Source organism: Rutilus rutilus (assembly GCF_951802725.1).
Source record: "Rutilus rutilus genome assembly, chromosome: 16".
In the NCBI taxonomy this organism is placed as follows: Eukaryota; Metazoa; Chordata; class Actinopteri; order Cypriniformes; family Leuciscidae; genus Rutilus; species Rutilus rutilus.
Window position 1 is genome coordinate 37474646 of NC_140224.1, and position 8924 is coordinate 37483569.

Sequence of the window (8924 nt, forward strand, 5' to 3'; positions counted from 1 at the left end):
GGACAGAATCTGCATGTTTTAAAGTAAGAGTTTGGAGAGCAGCTCAGGATCAATACGAATGCATTGATTTAAATGTGTGCTTGTGTCTCGACAGAGTAAAAGCTGTTTGTTTTCAGCTGGATTGATTAGAATCTGTTGGTTAATTTGTCTCAATGGGAGTGAAGTCTGCTGATCTGAAACCGTGTTGGTTGGTTTGAGTCATCGTGAACATTTGAAATGGAAACATCCTCATTTTCCAGAGATCTTCCCCAGGAGAGCAAGTTTGCGTTTATCTGTCGCTCATCCAGTGTGGAACGAGATCCTTTCTCTTTTATAGGCCGATGAGAAAAGAGGATCAGTGGGAATGAAACTAATCTAGAGATTTCTGTAATGAGAGCATCTCATCAGTCTCTTCTGAGGTTGAATTGTGGATCTTTGGTTTGAATCAAAGTATCAATCAATGTGAAAATGAGAATATGTTTGATATCAGATGAAATCAGTGTGAGTGAATGAAGTCGAAAACCTCTGAAGAGACAAAACACGACTTTCTCCCAGAGTCTAGTCACTGGAAGACGAACACAAACAGTATTGGGACACCCCTCCAAATCATTGAGTTCAGGAGTTCCAGTCACTTCATGGCCACAGCTGTATAACATCAAGAATGCAGACGCTTCTACACACATCTGTGAAAGAACGCGTCCCAACGGATGAAGAATGGGACGTCATCAAAGTTCATGTGCATGTAAAGGCACACGTAACAAAACTTTTGGCAATATAGTGCATTTCTACTTTACATCAGCGTACCATTGTTCCAAAGATCAGCGGATTCATTTACATTCCAGGTGTTCGTTGAAAACAATGACTCCGGCAGAAAGTAATTAAATGCGAGAAAAGTGGCGATAAGACGTCTGAAACCCTCTTTCATACAGGCCGGGCTCTTTGTTCTGCATTCAGTTAATTAAATCACAGACATTTCAGAGTTAAAACGAGCAGAACCTGCAGAGACTAAAAGCTTGGGGAATTTACAAAGGAACTGAGTTCAGATGAAGTAAAACTCAAAGTCATTTTCATTAACAAAAGTGGAAGGACTGCTGATGATTCTTCCTGCCGTAATGACTGATTATGACTGAGACAGAAGCGTTTACTCGATGGTTTGGAGATGCACAGAAGAACATCATCAGAGTTCTCTCACACACACGCGTCGTGTTTAATATCTGTAATATCTGTAATATCTGCCAGGCTCTGGCTTCAGCGATCGACGGACAGATGAACGGCTCTGGCCTCGACTCAAGATCTGCAGTGTGTCGTGAGTCTCATGATCCACGTCTACACATCCACCAACTGTTTACTCCACGACCGAAACTCTGACGTCCTAAAGCCCTTCTGCTCATGTTACGCTTCGCTTGTACAGGAACGTCAGACAGAGACGGATGCGAACTTAAGACGAGAATGAATAAACGAACCGGCCTTTACATCAGCCGAACGCCAGGAACCGTAAACTCACTATCCTGGGTAAAAGACGGACAATCAGGGGCTAGTTGTCACACACTTGACCAATCTTAGTGTATTTACCAGTTGCCATATCAACACTAGAGGAAAAAATGTGCCAAAATTCAGAAATCTTTGGAGGATATCACTGAACATTTATTTAACCATTGCAAAAATTAATTTCTTACTTATGTTAATTTATCATCTCTGTTTTTGTGTTTATTTAAAATGAGATTATTGAACAGCTGAGATAGTTGTTTAATGCTGATCTAACAGCAGAAACACTCGCCGGGTTTAAAGCCCAGTAGCTCAGGCGGGGCATGTTGTCACACGCTGTTACCATGACTACGCTATTCTATTATGCTTTTATGAATTCTATTGAAAAACCACGAGAAAAGGGTGAATAAACACTGAGAGTCAATGTTCAGAAATTATTAATTATTATTATCTTTTGAACTATGCTGTGTTTTGCGGTGTGTTTGTTGATCAAAAATTTGATCATTTTAATTATTAAAAAATGCCATTATTTTATATGAAAAAGTTAATATTACACTTTATTGAGAAAGTATTTTAGTTTGTCTTGTATATTTCTTGATTAGATCAGATAACACTTTACGTTAATCTGTCATATGGTCATGTTATAATGAACCCCACTTATGGGGCATGTTGTCACAGTTCACTTCCATTCTTTCGGGGTAAATCAAGAAAAAAAGAAAAATAAATAAGTTAAAAAAAGTGATTAAATAAATGACACAATGAAACACTGTATTAATGAAACAAAACCACATGATTGTACTAGACGTGTGAGATTAATGCGGGAAAAATAAATCCTCTGAATCCCATGGGTTTACACAAACTGAGAAAGTTAAAAGCGTTGTGAAACTGCTGAAACCTGTGAGGTCTGAGAGAAATGATGGTTCTGACTAAACATTTCCCTGAACCTGTTCCTGGTGTGAGCAGATCGATCTGTTAAACACAGATCCTTCTCTTTCATCCTCCTCCAACATCGGCTGTTCTAAACACCAGGACAGTGCCTTATACAGTAAGCTAACGGACCAGAACACCCTAGTTACATATAATCCCATTTCAATCTAGAAAACGTCCTATAATCATGTTTCTTTCCAGAGAAACTGTGTGATGGCGAGTGAACGGTTCCCAAACATCCCTATAAATGGATAAATCTGTCCGAACGCCCACGCGAGCTTCTCTCGGCTGATATCGCTGGTCTCTGGCCTTCGGTTCAGGGTAAATCATGTCATGTTCTGTAACGCAGCTTTATCTGTCAGCAGATAATCTAATCCAGATCCGCACAGTGGACCTGAGCTCCGCTAAAGCTAATTAATGTATATCCTGACGACACGCGCCACTGAACACAACATCTGATCGCTGCCAAGATCCAGATCAGCCGAGAGACACCGAGTCCAGATCCAGAACCGGCAGAAACGAGGAATCACAGAGAAATCTGCAGCTCATGTTTCATCACATGATGGAAATCAAGCCTGATCTGCTGAAGTTACACGACGTTCATGACAAGATCTTACTTCACCCTCATGTCGTTTCAATCCTGTGTGACTTTCTGTCTTCAGTGAAACACAAAAGAAGATCCAGACAACACTGAATCCCACTGACTTTCACTTTATGAAAAAAAATGTTTCTCAAAATATCTTTTGTGTTTGACAGAAGAAATAACAGGAGTGCATGATGACAGAATTTGCATTGTTTTGCATGAACTATACCTTTAATTTTCCTCCACTGATTGTCAATAGCTAGAAAAATATGTGCTAAGAATGCTTTGCTAATATTACCATTAAGTTATAAAGATGTTTCTTTTAAATGTTCCCTGAAAATCCAGTTTTTTATTTATGTAATGTGAACATTAACAGGACTTTCCATTCCATCATTCCTCAAACATTATGGGAACGTTCATTTTGAATGTTCTCTGAACGTTCCGAAACAAGTTCTTACATTTAAAAATGTCCAACTGAAACATGAACCTCCATGAATGATGTACAGTATAAATAATGTTTTTGTGCTAATGTTTTGAGAACATTATTAAAGACCACAAATGTTCTATTAATGTTACTGGAAGAACGTTTGTTCATAACTTTGAGAGAACCTTGAGAGAACGTTCCCTGTTAGCTGGGATAATGCCATAAAAAAGTGGAACAGTGGAACAGTACGAACAGTGGAACAGTGGAAGAGCGGAACAGTGGAAGAGTGGAACAGTGGAAGAGTGGAAGAGCGGAACAGTGGAACAGTGGAACAGTACGAACAGTGGAAGAGCGGAACAGTGGAAGAGCGGAACAGTGGAACAGTGGAAGAGCGGAACAGTGGAACAGTGGAAGAGTGGAAGAGTGGAACAGTGGAAGAGCGGAACAGTGGAAGAGCGGAACAGTGGAAGAGCGGAACAGTGGAAGAGCGGAACAGTGGAAGAGTGGAACAGTGGAAGAGTGGAAGAGCGGAACAGTGGAACAGTGGAACAGTACGAACAGTGGAAGAGCGGAACAGTGGAAGAGCGGAACAGTGGAACAGTGGAAGAGCGGAACAGTGGAACAGTGGAAGAGTGGAAGAGTGGAAGAGTGGAACAGTGGAAGAGTGGAAGAGTGGAACAGTGGAAGAGCGGAACAGTGGAACAGTGGAACAGTGGAAGAGTGGAACAGTGGAAGAGCGGAACAGTGGAAGAGTGGAACAGTGGAAGAGCGGAACAGTGGAAGAGCGGAACAGTGGAAGAGTGGAACAGTGGAAGAGTGGAAGAGCGGAACAGTGGAACAGTGGAACAGTACGAACAGTGGAAGAGCGGAACAGTGGAAGAGCGGAACAGTGGAACAGTGGAAGAGCGGAACAGTGGAACAGTGGAAGAGTGGAAGAGTGGAACAGTGGAAGAGCGGAACAGTGGAAGAGCGGAACAGTGGAAGAGCGGAACAGTGGAAGAGTGGAACAGTGGAAGAGTGGAAGAGCGGAACAGTGGAACAGTGGAACAGTACGAACAGTGGAAGAGCGGAACAGTGGAAGAGCGGAACAGTGGAACAGTGGAAGAGCGGAACAGTGGAACAGTGGAAGAGTGGAAGAGCGGAACAGTGGAACAGTGGAACAGTACGAACAGTGGAAGAGCGGAACAGTGGAAGAGCGGAACAGTGGAACAGTGGAAGAGCGGAACAGTGGAACAGTGGAAGAGTGGAAGAGTGGAAGAGTGGAAGAGTGGAACAGTGGAAGAGCGGAACAGTGGAACAGTGGAACAGTGGAAGAGTGGAACAGTGGAAGAGCGGAACAGTGGAAGAGTGGAACAGTGGAAGAGCGGAACAGTGGAAGAGCGGAACAGTGGAAGAGCGGAACAGTGGAACAGTGGAAGAGCGGAACAGTGGAAGAGTGGAACAGTGGAAGAGTGGAAGAGCGGAACAGTGGAACAGTGGAACAGTACGAACAGTGGAAGAGCGGAACAGTGGAAGAGCGGAACAGTGGAAGAGCGGAACAGTGGAACAGTGGAAGAGTGGAACAGTGGAACAGTGGAACAGTGGAAGAGTGGAACAGTGGAAGAGCGGAACAGTGGAAGAGTGGAACAGTGGAAGAGCGGAACAGTGGAAGAGCGGAACAGTGGAAGAGCGGAACAGTGGAACAGTGGAAGAGTGGAACAGTGGAACAGTGGAAGAGTGGAACAGTGGAAGAGCGGAACAGTGGAAGAGCGGAACAGTACGAACAGTGGAAGAGCGGAACAGTGGAAGAGCGGAACAGTGGAACAGTGGAAGAGCGGAACAGTGGAACAGTGGAAGAGTGGAAGAGTGGAACAGTGGAAGAGCGGAACAGTGGAAGAGCGGAACAGTGGAAGAGCGGAACAGTGGAAGAGTGGAACAGTGGAAGAGTGGAAGAGCGGAACAGTGGAACAGTGGAACAGTACGAACAGTGGAAGAGCGGAACAGTGGAAGAGCGGAACAGTGGAACAGTGGAAGAGCGGAACAGTGGAACAGTGGAAGAGTGGAAGAGTGGAACAGTGGAAGAGCGGAACAGTGGAAGAGCGGAACAGTGGAAGAGCGGAACAGTGGAACAGTGGAAGAGTGGAACAGTGGAACAGTGGAAGAGTGGAACAGTGGAAGAGCGGAACAGTGGAAGAGCGGAACAGTACGAACAGTGGAAGAGCGGAACAGTGGAAGAGCGGAACAGTGGAACAGTGGAAGAGCGGAACAGTGGAACAGTGGAAGAGTGGAAGAGTGGAACAGTGGAAGAGCGGAACAGTGGAAGAGCGGAACAGTGGAAGAGCGGAACAGTGGAAGAGTGGAACAGTGGAAGAGTGGAAGAGCGGAACAGTGGAACAGTGGAACAGTACGAACAGTGGAAGAGCGGAACAGTGGAAGAGCGGAACAGTGGAACAGTGGAAGAGCGGAACAGTGGAACAGTGGAACAGTGGAAGAGTGGAAGAGTGGAACAGTGGAACAGTGGAAGAGTGGAAGAGTGGAACAGTGGAAGAGCGGAACAGTGGAACAGTGGAACAGTGGAAGAGTGGAACAGTGGAAGAGCGGAACAGTGGAAGAGTGGAACAGTGGAAGAGCGGAACAGTGGAAGAGCGGAACAGTGGAAGAGCGGAACAGTGGAACAGTGGAAGAGTGGAACAGTGGAACAGTGGAAGAGTGGAACAGTGGAAGAGTGGAACAGTGGAAGAGCGGAACAGTGGAAGAGCGGAACAGTGGAACAGTGGAAGAGTGGAACAGTGGAACAGTGGAAGAGTGGAACAGTGGAAGAGCGGAACAGTGGAAGAGCGGAACAGTGGAACAGTGGAAGAGCGGAACAGTGGAACAGTGGAAGAGTGGAAGAGTGGAACAGTGGAAGAGCGGAACAGTGGAAGAGCGGAACAGTGGAAGAGCGGAACAGTGGAAGAGTGGAACAGTGGAAGAGTGGAAGAGCGGAACAGTGGAACAGTGGAACAGTACGAACAGTGGAAGAGCGGAACAGTGGAAGAGCGGAACAGTGGAACAGTGGAAGAGCGGAACAGTGGAACAGTGGAAGAGTGGAAGAGTGGAACAGTGGAACAGTGGAAGAGTGGAAGAGTGGAACAGTGGAAGAGCGGAACAGTGGAACAGTGGAACAGTGGAAGAGTGGAACAGTGGAAGAGCGGAACAGTGGAAGAGTGGAACAGTGGAAGAGCGGAACAGTGGAAGAGCGGAACAGTGGAAGAGCGGAACAGTGGAACAGTGGAAGAGTGGAACAGTGGAACAGTGGAAGAGTGGAACAGTGGAAGAGTGGAACAGTGGAAGAGCGGAACAGTGGAAGAGCGGAACAGTGGAACAGTGGAAGAGTGGAACAGTGGAACAGTGGAAGAGTGGAACAGTGGAAGAGCGGAACAGTGGAAGAGCGGAACAGTGGAACAGTGGAAGAGTGGAACAGTGGAAGAGCGGAACAGTGGAAGAGCGGAACAGTGGAAGAGCGGAACAGTGGAAGAGCGGAACAGTGGAAGAGCGGAACAGTGGAAGAGTGGAACAGTGGAACAGTGGAAGAGTGGAACAGTAGAAGAGTGGAACAGTAGAAGAGTGGAACAGTGGACATGAAGCTCAAAAGTAGGATATAAATGACAGAATGATCATTTTGAGGTGAACGATCCCTTTAAGAGTGAGATTGACACAGAAGTTGAGAAAAGTGTGCAGAGAGAGAGAAAGAGAGAGAGCGAGAGAGAGACAGAGAGAGAGAGAGAAAGAGGGAGAGAGAGAGAGAGAGAGAGAGAGAAAGAGACAGAGAGAGACAGAGAGAGAGAGAGAAAGAGGGAGAGAGAGAGAGAGAGAGAGAGAGAGAGAGAGAGAGAGAGAGAGAGAGAGAGAGAAAGAGCGAGAGAGAGACAGAGAGAGAGAGAGAGAGAGAGAGAGAGAGAGAGAGCGAGAGCGAGAGAGAGAGGGGGAGAGAGAGAGAGAGAGAGAGAGAGAGAGAGAGAGAGCGAGAGAGAGAGGGGGAGAGAGAGAGAGAGACGGGCGTCTGACAGTAATTAGAGAATGAGACACAAACTGTCTTCCTGCGCAGAGATGAAATGATCAGGAATAATTACAGTGATGATTCTCTCCACCTGCGACTGACAGACATGCTGGATTATGAGTTGTGTGAGTTGTGTGTGTTGTGTGAGTTGTGTTAGTTGTGTGTGTGTGTTGTGTGAATTGTGAGATTTGTGTGTGTTGTTGAGTTCTGTTAGTTGTGTGTGTCGTGTTAGTAGTGTGTTGTGTGTGTTGTGTTGTGACCGGTCAGACCAGTAACAGCTGGTTACAGAGAGCAAGTATTAACCAGAGTTCCCCGATCCACCAGTAGATCCACTGTCTCGTGTGTTTGCTGGAAACCTGAATGATACTGGTGTGTTTCTCCTCATGATCGAGAGGGAAGTGTGTGGATCTTTCTAAATGCGACGGCATCAAAATAACATCAGAAGAGTGTCCAGAAGCGGCCCTCACACACACACACGTACATCCATGCATTCGGCAGACGAGATATACATTTCAGTTGATGCATTCCCTGGAAAACACACAAATCTAATGTTGTAATAGTGACATATAGAGTTGATGTTTTCAACCTTTAGATCCACAGAACCCCAAATATGATCAACCTCACGATCCTCATCACCATGTTTGGAACGACATGACGGAGAGTAAATGATGACAGAATTTACTCTACATTTAAAAATGAACTGATTTCATTAAATGTTTCTTCAAGAGACTATAACTAACTAACTACCCCAGTCCAGTGTGTGTGAATCTGACAGAGAGAGAGAGACAGAACAACACAAAGAAAGAGAAATACTGATCCTGACCTGTCCAGCTTTAAAGGGATACTTCAGGATTTAGCATTAAGACGAGAGATTTATGTATTTTTTGTCTGGAAAAAATCCTCCGATGATGCAAAAATCGCCATTTTGCGTCATCAGAGGATTTTTTGTCCAGAGGCGAGAGACTCCAGCCAGTAGGAGGAGCTCGTCCCGCATGTCCTCAACCCGCCCATAGGGGGATCTCACTCACAGAATGTACACATAGTGTCAGCCATCTTTCTTTGGAAGCTAAGCTAGCAGGCTCTTGTTCTGTGGAGAAAGCTGAGTAGTAGGGGTTTACCATCCTCTTTTTCCCGGACATGTCCGACCATCGAGATCGTCCAAAATGTCCGGGATTCGGCGTTTGCTTTCTGCAGTCGCCATTCATTGTTTACATGCACACCTTTTGTTTCAATCTAACTGAAGGGTTAGGGTCGATTGGTGAATCTGAATGTAGTGTTTACATGAACGCTAAACAAGTGATCGGTTGATGTGCGTTTTAACATTGCTAAGAAAATTCCCGCTCCTCCGTGAGAGATACGAGACCCGGCGCGTCTTTGACAGCAGCGCGTCCTGCTCATCGGTAATCACGCCACCGGCCTCTCATCGTTCTCACGGCCCTCAGACTCGTCCTGCTCGCCACAGTAAACATGATGAATGGCGACTGTTGAACGCAAAAGCCGAATCGTGG